General features: G+C 46.1%; 1 protein-coding gene across 8 annotated transcripts in view; it reads left to right on the forward strand.

The window, feature by feature from the left end:
- The window catches only part of EXD3 (exonuclease 3'-5' domain containing 3), a 252,916-nt gene that overhangs the window by 5,641 nt on the left and 233,135 nt on the right, over nt 1-14,140 (forward strand). The gene's annotated exons all lie outside the window — the stretch shown is intronic.

A 14,140-nucleotide genomic window follows, 5' to 3' on the forward strand; every position in this document is an offset into this window, starting at 1 on the left:
CAGGAGCTGCACAGGAGCTGCTGTGACTCTGCTGAGCCCCCCTGAGCAGCTGTGCTCTCCTGGCATAGCTGCAGGCACAGCTTCAAGGGCAAGGAACAGCCTTGTTCTGACAATGTGATGCTGAGATTATTCAAGTGAATTTCTGTTCTGAGGATCAGCATGGCATTTGTGTCTCAAGAACTTTTCTGGTTTGCAGGATGCTTTATTAGTTATGTAGGTGGGTGAAAGGGAACTGGGCAATAAACCATGTGTCTGCTGTATGAACTTGTAGCCAGTCCTGTTCCACTACTGCAGTCTGTGTGACCACTCTTGGGTGCAGACCTAATAGTCAGTATTTTATGGTACACCAATGTATTAAGGAATATATTCAAGGAGATTCCATTTTGATTTGTGAACTTCATTGATTATATTAACTTATTTTTGTAAAGTTTGATTTAACTATATCATGTGTTGAAAAGTTACCCAGCAATCCCTTATGGATTGTGTAAAACTCAGTTTATCTTAAAAAGTTGTACTGGGTTAACTTTCATCTTACTCAGTATCCTTTCTTCTCTTGGAAGGGGAGAACTGTGAATTTTCCCATCTTTCTCTATAGTCCTGGTGCCTACTGAGGTATTTACCAACGAGGGCTTGCACAGTGCCAGGCAGTATAAAATATCTGTGCAGGAGCAGTCACCAGTTAGTGTCTGTCATCTGCTTTCCCGTTTTCAAGTGGAGACAAGGCTCATTTGGGGTTTTCCTGGTGTTCCTGTGTGTGTGAAATGCAGCTGCAGCCTCGTTAGAGGGCACTCTGGAATCACCCAGGGAGCTGAGCAGCCTCATTCTCCTGCAGCTCTCCAGAGAAAACCTGCTGCAAGCTTCCTTGGCCCCAGAGCAGAAAGTGGGAATGTGGAGCTGGTTTTCCCTGGGTACCGGTGATCCAAGGCTGGACTGCCTGTGCTGTGGGCTCAGTTCATGCTTGTGCTCTGTATGGAATATAGCAACAATTTATTCGAGAACTCACTGCAGTTTTCCAAATGTGAATTAATGAACTTGTTTTTCTCATAGCCTTTACCCCATAAACTGCCCTGATCCTAAATCTGTAACCATTTTGGATATTGGTTTTTGGTTGCTATTGTCTTTAAAAAAGTAAATCCTTGATAAAAATATAAGGTCCTTCAGAAACTCCTGGGTTTTAGTACCAGCCCTTCCACCAGTCCTATCTGTCTCTTTGACAAACAGTTTGTTGTGTCTTCTTTCACTTTCTTTGTGTCAAAAAGAGAATGATTTTTACCTTGGGTGAATTAATCAATATATATAAATGTGCTTTGAAATCTGAAGTGGTTTAGAATTTTTTGAAAATATGGTTAAAATATTGAACAAAACAGGAGTCAGAGAAGTCAAATTTAAGACCATGATTATTATTCAACTGTTTTTGTGGTGCTTCTGTTCTGGCAAGATTATGGAGCCAGATCATTTGCATTACTTTTGATTTCCTGACGTTTTTAGTTTTTTGTCCAAGGAACAGCATATTTATATGCAGGAGTCAGATTGTCTGTAAACACAAACATAATCTCACCTTTGTCCAAACACACCTTGTTTTGCTTTTACAAAACCAAACCAAACCGGTGGGACCCAGAATTGCTAATTCTGAGCAATTAGCACTGACTCATCCCCAGCCTGGGGAAGCTTGGCAGGAGCCAGGCAGTGTTTCCTGGGCTGGAGCCGTCCCTGCAGGGCACAGAGCTCAACCCTGAGCCGTGGCTCCACTCAGCCTCTGGGCCATGGCTCCACTCAGCCTCTGAGCTCTGGCTCCACTCAGCCCTGAGCTCTGGCTCCACTCAGCCTCTGGGCCATGGCTCCACTCAGCCCTGAGCTCTGGCTCCACTCAGCCTCTGAGCCGTGACTCCACTCAGCTCTGAGCTCTGGCTCCTTTCAGCCTCTGGGCCATGGCTCCACTCAGCCTCTGAGCTCTGGCTCCACTCAGCCCTGAGCTCTGGCTCCACTCAGCCTCTGGGTTCCCGGTGCTGTGGGAGCTGCAGGTGGGGGCTGGGTTCTGTCACTGCTCTGGGGTGCCCCCGTCCTCTCCAGGATGGGAGGGAAGGATGGGATGGTGTGACAGGTGACAGGGCAGGGACAGCTGTGCACAGAGCCAGCTGACTGAGCAGCTCCATCCTGAGTGCCGTGTGTGCCCTGCCAGGGAGCTGTACTCCAAGGGGCAGCTTTGCTGTCCATAGGGCAGGGACAGTGAACACTGACCACAGGAGTGTTTATCAGAGCAGGTTCTGTGCTCAGCCAGGATACAGCACTTGCTTTGGAGTCCTGAATCACTGTGCCAGGCTTCTGTGAACTCACTTGGACATGAGACTTCATTCTCCACAATCAAAGCAGAATAATAAGAAAAAGTTCTGGTCAGGCCTACTTTTTCCTCTCCTAGTTTTTAACCTCCTCTTGCACTTTCCCTTTCTGTCCCCCCAGAACTTTCCATCCCCTTGGAAGCTTTTTGGCAAAGAGGGGTTGCCTGCTCAGGGATTCGCCAGCATCCCTCTGTGGGAGAGCACAGGAGGAGGCAGCAGGAGCTGCCTGAGCCCCGTGGGTGGCTGCAGGTGTGTGGGAAGCAGACCTGGGGAGATGCTGAGCCCTGTGAGGCAGCTGATGGCATAGGGTGACAGCCCCTGCAGGCTGGGCTGGGCTGGGCTGGGCATCCTGCAGAGCAGCCCTGGGACAAAGGCAGGCACTCTGCACTTCCCAGCTCCCACTGCTCTCCTGGAGAGTGGCACAGCTGCTCTGGGCAAAGGGAGTGGCCGGGGAGGACAGAGCAGCCCAGAGCTGATCCGGGCTGGTGTGTGCCCCCTGGATCCCTTCAGGGAGTTGGGAATACAGCAGCAGACAGGCAGGCTGAGATGGCCTCCCAGTGACTGCATCAGCTGGAATTCCTGAGGAACCTTTTATTTGTCTGGCTGGCAGATGGATTTTAAGGTGGAATGGAATACACAGGGACTTCTCTGGCAGAGATAAAAACAGTTGCTGGGCTTAAAGCATCTCGCCTGTGAGACTGGGGATTGTGGTTTTTAATGGGTTTGAAGAGTGTTTCTTGTACTCTTGTGATTTCTGTTAGTGACTTCAGGACTGACATTGTGAATGGCAGAGGCTTCAGCCAAAATCTTCACCCCTTCAGTGTTATCCTCCATCCCAGTGTTATCCTCCATCCTCTCTCATGTTTTACCACAGTTTGGATATTCTAAGAAGTCGTGGTAATCCAGGAGCCAGGGACATTTCAGAACATGCCTGAAGAGGAACTCTACCTTGCTTGTAGGAAACACTTTCTGCCAGTTTTGAGTAATATCTCCTCACAGAACATTTCTATGGAACTGAAAGTTTTGTTTTATGGTGATGGTGTTTTGTTTTTTGTCACTGTTTGAAGACAGCTGTGTTCTGTGGTGACTTGTTTGCCTGAGTTGGCCAATGCCATCCCCACAGCACAATGTCTTAAGGGGAATTGTTAGATGCTTTAACTTGGAAATCAGCTCCAGGTACAAATTTGATTTTTATTATGCAGTACTTAGACCCACCTATAGTTGCAGTTCAGTACTCAAGTTCTGCCAAACTCTGATTCTGCGCAGTATTTTGGGGCTGGTGGTGTGGCTGAGGTTTCTGAGCCCCTCCCTGCTGTTCACCTGCCCCACAGTGATGCTCTGACTGGGCAGGTTCTTGTGCTGGGCTCAGAAGCCACTGTGGGACAATTTGTGTGTGACAGGAGGAGGCAGCAATAGTGCAGAGTATCTCCTGCTTAAAAAAGAGTGGGAAAACCCCTGCTGATAGAGGTTAAAGGAACAAATACAACTATAACAAATACAGCAAATAATAGGAAAGCTTAAATTTTGGGCAATTTTCTGCCTAATGTAATGATGTAATGGAGCAGGAACCACTTTTTCCTTTCTTTTTTCTTCTCTTGTTTCTGTAGGAGCCCAGTGGTGCTGTCTGGCTGACTTGTCAGAGGTTTAAGCACCAAAAAGTAACCAACTTTAACTAAAGCAAATGCAAAACTTTGGGTATATGCTTAAAACTCAACAGAAAATGATCAAACAAAAAAGAACAAAAATGGAGAAAGTCTTTTGTGTACAATGTCCGGAGCAATTTTAAAATACTCTTGTTCCATGCCTAAATAAATGGTTGTTTCAGCCAAAGAGAAATCTTTCCTTATGATTTATTACACTACTCTGGATATAAGGCCTCTGAGCAGGATTGTCAGTTTATTAGAACAGCTTTCTTCTCCTTTCAGATTTAATCCACATGTTGTTGTATCAACAGAGCCTTTGCTCAGTTAGGAGTTATCCTTTTTTAATAATAATAAAAAAGTGAAAACACATGTTTTTTAACAGCCCTATTACAAAGAAACCTAGGATGACATAGGGAGAGGTGATCATCAAACGGTGACTGTAATTTGTAACTTCAGAGTGCTAAGAGGGTGAAAAATGGCCCTTTCCCCTCTGCCTGGGGCAAGCCTGGCAGGGACAGGAGGAGGCAGCATTATCTTTGGCCAGGATTTCCGAGGTTTTTTCCCCAGCTTGTGCAGTGATGCTAAACATGCTCTTTTTAGTTAACTCTAATTTCCTTCCTTTTTTTTTAAAGGGGAACTTATCTAGAGGTGTATGTAATTCACATTTCCTTCCTTCCTGTCTTCCTCCCCTGTAAAGAAGTTCTTTCTTGGACCCCTCCTGTGTTCTAAATGGAGAGGAATTACTCTCAGAAAACTCATGAGTTTGGTATTATTCCTATACTTGGTTTTGTGAGAAAACATTTATTTTAACTATAAATGCTTGCTCAATACAAGCATGAGGGTGCAGAAGTGCACATGAGAGCTGCTCAGTGAAGCAGCTCACTCCATCACATGATGATAACCTTTGCTTGGCCCTGTCACCCCACAGTCCTGCAGCTCAGGAATTAGTGCTGAAGCACCTCAGCACCTCCTGAACTGGCAGCTTGGGACCCAAATGTGGCCAAAGGCAGAGCAGTTCTGGTGTTGATATTTCTGTTGCCAGTCTGGTTTCTTCCAGCTAGTGCTGGACTCTTGGCAGTCATCACAGTCCCCTTTAATTCTCTTGCAGATGTCAGCACAGCAGCTCCTGTCTCAAGTGTCAATAGAATCATTTGTAGTTGGTGTGATTTTAAAAGAAGCTGCTAATAACATGTCTTAAAACAGAATGAATTGGTCTGGCATTTAAGAAATGTGGTATAAGCCTATTCTACTCCTCAGGAGTATAGAATAGAATAGAGTAAAAAAAGATCCACCCTTAAGCCTTAAATAGTGAAGGGGGAAAGAAGGTTGTGTCCTTGCTGCCAGAAGCAGATGCAGGGATAGCCTGGCAGGGATATTGGAGCTCTGGGGAAGGAGAGGTCCTGCTCTATCAGACAAATCCCTTGGTCCATCTTGAATCACAGAATTTCAGACTGGTTTAGGTTGGAAGGCACCTTAAAGCCCATCCAGTGCCACCCCTTCCATGGGCAGGGACACCTCCCACTGTCCCAGGCTGCTCCAAGGCCTATCCAGCCTGGTCTTGGGCACTGCCAGGGATCCAGGGGCAGCCACAGCTGCTCTGGGCACCCTGTGCCAGGGCCTGCCCACCTCACAGGGAAGAATTTCTTCATAATCTCTAATTTAATCCCACCCTCTGGCAGTGGGAAGCCATTACCCTTGTCCTGTCACTACCTGCCTGTATGAAAAAATCTGTCTCCATCCTTTTTACAAGCTCTCTTTAGGCTCTGGAAGGGGCTCTAAGATGTCCAAGGAGCCTTCTCCTCTCCAGGTGAGCACCCCCAGCTCTCCCAGCCTGGCTCCAGAGTAGAGGGGCTGCAGCCCTTGGAGCATCTCCATGGCCTCCTCTGGACTCTCTCCAGCATTTCCAGGTCTTTTCAGTGCCGAGGCCTACAAAGCTGGGCACAGCACTGCAGGTGGGGTCTCATGAGGGCAGAGCAGAGGGGGAGAAAAGAAGACAGAGAGCTTGTGCAGACCCTCAGGACTGGCAGCACCTTTTGGTGTGGGTCAGACTGGCCTGGCTTTGTCAGTGCCAGGCAGGCAGTGCAGGCAGAGCCTGGCAGGGCAGGCAGAGCCTGGCAGAGCCAGGCAGAGCCAAGCAGAGCAGGCAGGGCAGGCAGGGCAGGCAGAGCCAAGCAGAGCCAAGCAGAGCAGGGCAGGCAGAGCCTGGCAGAGCCAAGCAGAGCAGGCAGAGCTGGCAGGGCAGGCAGTGCAGGCAGAGCCAAGCAGAGCAGGCAGAGCCTGGCAGGGCAGGCAGAGCCAAGCAGAGCCAAGCAGAGCAGGGCAGGCAGAGCCTGGCAGAGCCAAGCAGAGCAGGCAGAGCTGGCAGGGCAGGCAGTGCAGGCAGAGCCAAGCAGAGCAGGCAGAGCCTGGCAGGGCAGGCAGAGCCAAGCAGAGCCAAGCAGAGCAGGGCAGGCAGAGCCTGGCAGAGCTGTGCCAAAGCAGCAGGCTGTTCCTATGTAGGCAGCTGAGGGACAATTGCCCCCCTGGCTGTGAACTGTTGGAGTGTTCCTTGCACAAGAAGGAAAACACCTTTGAGTGACTGTGAATGCAGACTGGTGTTTGGGTTTGTTTTTGTGCACACTGGCCTTATGTCACTGCTGCCTTTTTCTCACAGGCTGAGCATACCTCTCCAAAGCAAGATAAATTAAAACACAGATCTTGGGAGGACTGGACTTTCCAAGCTCTCTCAGAGTCTCCTGTCCTCAAGTCCTTCTAGCATCTGAAGTTCTCCATCCCTTGGTCCTACTGAGAGCTCAGATTAGGTTTGTTTCCTTTGCAGTGTTCCCCTGTTCCTCATGGCTGCTGGCCCTATTGCTTCTCAAAATAGCTTAGAGTAGAATAATTTCCAGAGCAGTGGTAAATGAAGAGGACATTTGGCTTGTAAGAAAAATGTCTTTATAGGTGGATTTTGCAGGGCACTGTACTATGTTGTGCTTTCATCTATAATATCTTTGGGCAACCTCACCCCACTTTGAAGTTGGCCATTCTTTGAGCAGCTGACTGGATTGGAAAACACCAGAGGTCCCTCCCAAACTAACTGACTCTGATTCGCTTTTCTTGTAGAGTTCTGGCAAAGATGTTTCTTTTGGCTTCATTTCCATCTCCCTTCCTTCATGCTCAACAGCTTTCATCATGTTCCCATCATAAGCAGTTCTTTAAACTGAAGTGATGTGTAAACATCAGGAGCAGTTTCTAAACTGTAACATGAGTCTCCTTCCCTCATAGTTTAGACTTATTTTATGCTGCCATATTCAGATGATGTGAAAAATCAATTTTCTTTTATTACTATGTATTAAGAGCTAATAACTTTTTTTTGTCCTCAGAGAGAAACATTTTACTATGGGGCAATAAAAAGAATAATTCTCTAAAGGTTAATGGGTTGTGTTTTCAAATCAGCTTTGGTCCTGTGCACTCTTTGCTGGAAAGCTGCAGAAGAAAGAAAGACAAAAAGAAAATAGCCTTGTTATTTAGGATCTATAAAATGATATTGTTACTGCCTTTTTAGTGAGTGTTGCATTTTTGTATTAAAAACTGGAGTTTAGGGAAAGATACTTTTTTTATGGATATTGGTAACTATTATCCAAACACTTTAGTTCATACTTAACTTCATGCTGTACAGCATTTTGCTTAAAATTTCAGCAGTTGTTGAAGTTGCTTTGACTGGTAGTGGGCCTGGTGATGTGTGTGAGTGCTGCAGGAGCTGTGCTGGGCAGGCACTGCTGACAGCTGCTGGCTCGCCTGCAGTTACAGTTTTATTCTGGGGGCAGGACAGGATGGTGGGGCACTTAAATGGAGTTCCAGATACCAGAAGTATAATTTATCACATGTGTCCTCCAAACTGGAGCTGCCTGATCTCAGAGTTGCTGCCTGCTGTGTGCTCAGACCTTAACCTCTGTGTTTAGATTGCCAATGTGGTGCCAATTAGTGGGACTGGGATGCGGACGCTGAGGAATATAACTCACTTCACATGAGCTGCCAAACAACTAGCAGATGTTGAGCTAATGGGTCTTGGCTACTACCAGCCTGACTTGGATTTCAACCCAGAGGTGAAGGAATTTATTTCTCTCTCATTACCGATTCCCTTGTCCCAAGATTTGGGAATTCCAACAGCTTACTCTGGGAGATGATGTAAAACATTTCCCCTCTCCCTCAAACCTGTTCCCAGGGTGTCTTGTACCTTGCTTTATTTTGGTGTTAATTTGCCACCTTTGGTTTGTGTTATCCTACAGGATAACATGATGATTCATGGAGAATGAGAGTGTGAGTTGAAACAGGAAGCTGGAATCCTGAACTGGAGAGCTCTGTGTGAGTGTGGGGTGGGTCAGGCACTGTCCCTGCAGCCTGCTCAGAGCTGTGGTGGAAAGCCTGTCCTGGGATTCCTGTATCTCCTTTGAGTAACAGAGGCCATAGGAAGAGCTGGGGTCTGGCTTGCTGAGGTCTTGCCTTTCTCTGTTCTCATGACTGGATATTGTACACTCAAACCCTGGAAAATGTGTAACTGCAGGCTCAAAGTTTTCCTTCTGATGCTGAGTCAGTGCTGAAGAATGGCCTGGCAGGTTCTGTGGCTTCTCTGGTGGATTTAGAGGAGCAGGCAGTAGTTCTTACTCAAATCAACCTTACTTGGTCTGTTCAACCTGGAGAAGAAGAGACAGAGGGAAGACTCATCACAGTTACAACTTTGTGGTGAGGTGAAGCAGAGGGGCAGCTCTGATCTCTGCTCTGGGCCAGGGACAGGAGCCAGGGCACGGCTGGGGCTGGGCCAGGGCAGCTCAGGCTGAGCTCAGGGCAAGGTTCTTCCCCCAGAGGGTGCTGGCACTGCCCAGGCTCCCCAGGGAATGGGCACGGCCCCGAGGCTGCCAGAGCTCCAGGAGCCTTTGGGCAGCGCTGCCAGGGATGCCCAGGCTGGGGTTGCTGGGGGCTCTGGGCAGGGACAGGGGCTGGGCTGGGGGATCCTGGTGGGTCCCTTCCAGCTCAGGGGATTCTGTCACAGAAGTACAAGTAGGATAAGGGAATCACTGTCTCCATAACCCTCAGCAGCTTCAGGAACAGAGACAGGGAAATGGGCTCAGCTGAAAGAACAGTGGCACTGAACACTGACTGGTACCTAAATCCCATTTCATACCTCTCTGTACAGCCAGCTGACACATTTAATGAGTGTGTCCAATATTAGGGCTGATGCTTTTTGTTCTCTCTGCAGTAAATTTGTCTTTTGTTCTGTGAGGATTTAGCCTTTGACCTAAAAATGCCATCTGTACCATTCTGTCCAGCATTTAGGTTTTCAGCAATTTCTTTACCTTGCTCATTTTCCACTGCAGTTCAAGGCTATGCTATTCCCATAACAGGTGTCTAAAAAGCAAAATCTTACTTAATGAGAAGTGTTCAGTTGTAGCTTATTTTCTTACTGACATGCTGGTTTGAGGTGTCAAACATGATCAGCATCAACAGCAAGAGTTGAGTGAGGGTTAAATAACTGTCACAGCTAATATTCAGTGAGTAATGAAAATAAACTTCTTGCAAGGTCCTGTTATTTCTTGCTTTTCTTTGAGTTTTTAAAGAGAATGTTTCATTCAGTGATGTATTTAATTCTGAAATTCCAAAGACAGCAATTATTTTTAATTCCTTGGTATGAGCAGAACTGAATCTGTTCTGTGGATTCATCTTTCTGGATGTTTATGTATTTATTAAGGACAACAGAATAGAAGCAATGCAAACAATTATTCTGCACTTACATGATGAATAATAGCTAAATGATCATTACCTTTCTTGAAGCATAATTAGTTTTCACAATTTCTGTAGAATAAACAAAGAAAATGCAGCATGATAAACCAAGCAATAAGCTGAAGTACCTGCTTTTTGAGATAGGAAAGTATAGAATAATAAGGAGTAGGGAGCTTTAAAACAGGAAAAACATGGGAGAAATGGGAGAAAACTGGCACCCCAGTCCAAGAATGACATCCTTGGGAAACATCTGGTGAAGGAATCTAGAGAGGGGAAGATAATTTTGACTTTCTTCTGGCAATTGTACAGAACTTGGTACAGAATTGTACTGCCAGTGAACACAAGTGCACTTACAGATCCTGCAGAAGTAACCCAAGCCAAAAGCTTCAGAGAAGTGAAATTCCTTGATTTGCAAAGGGAAAATATATCAGAATGAGGCAGCAGGTTAAAAAGAAACTGAAAGGAGCAGTGACAAGGGTGAAACCTTTGTGGGGAGCTGAAGCTGATTTCAAGGCTCTGTACTGCAGAGGAAATGCCTCAACCCTATCACTTGCTGTGAGAGAGAAGTTCTGTTGTGAAGCAGCAGGGAAGGAAGGCTGGGGAGGCAGGGGCATCCTTCCAAAAGCTGAAGTCATGAACAAGTGAGGAAGATAGAAAAGAATAAACACTTTCAAAGGCTTTCAGAAAGTATAAAAAGTAACAGTTCTTTCTCAAATATGTTGGGAATAAGAAGCTTGTCCAAAAGCTTGAAAAAACTCGTGGAGACCAGAGTGTGAAAAATCAGGAGGTGGAGCAGAAAGAAACATTGAGTTTCTGAGGCATCTACACTGTGCTTGGTTTCCTTAGCAAAACCCATCTCAAACCCAACTACTAAATTAAGAATTTAAGAACACAGTGAGGAATACCTGCCTGCAGGGACCAGGATGTCAGAGCCTCAGAAGGGTTCAGGAGAGGAACTGTTGAATAATTAACACTTGTATGCAACCTTTCAGTTAAAATCTCCTCACTCCTGTTAGAAAACAGTCAGGGCTGATATGATGCCAACTTCCAAGAGAGTTTCACGGAGCTTGGGGAGCAGCAGACAGAAATCTGGCTTTGTATTGTGCAGTGTTGTCAAAAGAATAATACAGATCAGAATGAGCTGGCACTTGATTTTATATGGATGTGGGGGAGTCAGCGTGTCTTTTGTAAAAGGAAGTTGCACTTGAGGAATCTTCAAGGACAAACATCTGGATTTTGGTGTTCAGTGTGTGTGGTGTCCTCAGATATTCTAACAGCTCCTGACATGGTCCTTTGTCACAGCCCCTTAGAGCAGCTGCTTTCCTGGGGATCAGAGAATGTTCTTTAGCAAACCAGTGACCGGTTAAAAGGTGAGAAAAAGTGTAGAAGTGGTGGTTGTTACACCCAAGAGCAGTTACCATGAGAATGTCAGGGGAGTCTTAGGGACCTAAGGGAGGCAGTGGATGGAGAAATAACAAAGTCTGAGGGAATTCAGAGTTGTGGCATAGGCAGATCTAAAGCTGCAGAAGTACCTACCCTCTGATCCTGTGGGATTGGAAAACAAACCAGCAGGTTAAACTTTGGGTCAGTAAATGTGGAGAAACATGTGAGAAAGCTATGGCTAAAGGAGGTACTGCCTCCCCCAGGAACACATCCTGGGACAGTTTGCAAATGCAGAACATCTGGGCCTGAACAAAGGAGTGGGCAAAAGATAAGCAGTTGTTCCCCATTTCTCCTTGATTCCCTAACCAAAATGATGGACATCAGATGGAAGGTGAGGAAAAAGGGAAACACTGCTTGGCCTGCTGAGTACAATGTGGCACCGCCGCAACATGACTGGTGCTGAGGGTTTGCAGGAGTGCTCAGATCCATTCTTGGAAGAAAGGGTCCACAAAGTCTGTGTTGTACCAGTACAGAAGACCTGGCATGTGGAAATCTTAAACTGCAGGCTGCTGTGGAGTCAGGGGATAAGCTGGGGACACAGCTCCCAGGTCTCTCCCTTAGGCCACTGTCTGAGACATGGCACTGGCCAGGTGAAAGTGTGATCTGACCTGGAAGGCTCCTCTTCAGTGCCTTATTCTCCTGAACTGCATTTTATTATTTCTGTGCTTGCCTGTTTCAAGCTATGCCTTCCTCTCTCAGATGCTCCTCTTACAAAAAACAAAAACAAAACCAAACGACCCAACAAGTTGTTTTTTTTTATGAAAACACACTTTTTTGTCTTTTTTTTTTTTTCATATAGTACATTGAGTTTTCATGTAACTTCAGTTTATTGTGTTTGTCTACAGACTGCTTGGACAGAAAATAAAGCTGCTGCTTAAGCATTTCCATATGTGTTCAGCCACATTGCTCAGCTATATTCTTCACCTAATGTAACTTGTAAAAATAAACATTTTTAAAGTGTTATTTTTATGTGTTGGTTAAGAGTTAATGGAATTAGAAAACGTTCCAGACCAGTGTCTGTTCCCAGTGTGGATTGTGAGGAGGCTGTGTCATGTCCTGCTAGTTTTAAAGCAACCTATAGCTTCATGTCTAGGAATTTGAAGGCCAATTAGTTGATCCCTCCAGGAGACTTTGTTGAACATAATCCTCCAGACATTTGAACACAGAACAAGACTTGAACCTTCACAAGTTTTCCATTTATGAGAGAGTTGTTTGTTAAAAGTGGAGAGAACAATCCAGCCCTGCCAAATACACGCCAGGCTTACACAGCCCTGCTGGCCTCAGACAGAATGTGTTTGTCAATTCTGGTTTATTTAGGGCAGATTTGCAAAGCTGGTGTGTTGATATGGCACGAGGGAGTGTGTGATAAGTCCCATCTGTGCAAGCTCCATTTCCTATAGGCTGCCTTGCACAGATGGCCTCCTCCAGGATGGTTTTAATTTCACACTTGGAGCTGAGAAAGCCAGGTTCGAGGAGATGTGCTGTAAGTTGATTAAGGCACTTGTAAACTCAACATAGATAAAAATGTTGGTGAAGGGGTAAGTGGCAGGAAGGAGAAGTCATCTCTGTCTCCTGACTCAGCCCATGTCCCCCAACCTGTTCCCGTGGAGCAGGTAAAACTCTGCCTCATCTTTTGTTTCTGTCTGGGGAATTGAACTATTTTATCACTGCAGGAAGAAGTTACTGGGAGTCCTGACATGGAGGATGTTTGCTCCTTGTCTGCTGTGTGAAAACATGCTTATTTGGGTATGCAAATTGAGCTAGGTCTCATTTTTTTCTCTCTTCTAGTTCCCAGCTTTTCCACCACTGGTAGAAGTGAATGAAATAGGAATGGTGGGGTGAAGTTAGAAGAACCCAGTACTGAAGCAAAGTCTGTGGCCTTTATGTACAAGAAGAAATCAGTCCTAGAATCCTGCAGAGTGTGGGAAGAACTTTGAGATGCTCCAGGAGCCTGTTGATCATTCCTGGCTAAAGTTAGCCAACATCTCCTTGGTGTGTCTGTGCAAAGTACCAAAAGCAGGGTGGAGACAAGCCTTTGCTTTTCCCCTGTTGCTCTCTACAGCTCCCTGACAGGAGCTTGTGAGTCGGTCTCTTCTCCCAGGTGACAAGTGACAGAACAAGAGGAAACAGCCTCAAGTTGTTCCAAGGAGATTTAGGTTGGATATTAGGAAAATGTTTTTCATGGAAAGGCTTGTCAAGCATTGGACCAGGTCTTTTCCCACCTCACTGATTCTATGGTGTGTAATGTTGAGATGTTGGAATGCTCCAGAAGGACCTCATGGAGTTTGCTGGTGCATGATCACCCTGGGACAGTGTGTCAGGAGCACATGGGGCTTTGTTTAGGTTCAACTCAGAGGTGAAACCAATAGATGGTCACCAAAATAAAAAAAAAACTTGTATGAGAATTCAAGTCACTTTTGCAGATTAATATTTCTAGCATTTCTTTTGAGGGAAGCTGCCCAGAGTGCCCAATAGAAAGAGAGATGCTCAGGAGTGAGGGAATATGGGTGACTTGGAAGAGTCTCCTCAAAGGAAATACTACCAAAACCCCACAGTTTGTTAGTGATGGGGTGAGAACCCTGGCCTTGTTGGTGTGCCAGGGTCTACAGAAGATGTGCTGGTGCAGGTGCTGCTTTTTGTGACAGAGGGAGAACTTGGGTAACTTGTGATCTGCCAGCCCTAGGCTGAGGTCAGCCTTCAGCTGGAAAGTGAGAACCTGTTGGTCAATAAAATCAGACCAGGGTGGCAGAAGGAGCAATGATTTAGATTCCCTGCCCTGGTGTGTGTTCAGGTTTGATGGTGATGATGATAAGAGTGCAGCAATGTTCTGTGGTAGCTTCTGGGGACAGGAATGATCTTCAAATGTCATCCTGTGGTCAGTATCTAGTCCTACATTTTGGCATGCAGGGCACAAGTGGGATGAAGGAAATGTGTTCAGTAGCACCCTGTGACAGCAATAGC

Source organism: Agelaius tricolor, unplaced genomic scaffold (assembly GCF_023055355.1).
Source record: "Agelaius tricolor isolate 1412-34295 unplaced genomic scaffold, bAgeTri1.0.p SCAF_37, whole genome shotgun sequence".
Taxonomy (NCBI): domain Eukaryota; kingdom Metazoa; phylum Chordata; class Aves; order Passeriformes; family Icteridae; genus Agelaius; species Agelaius tricolor.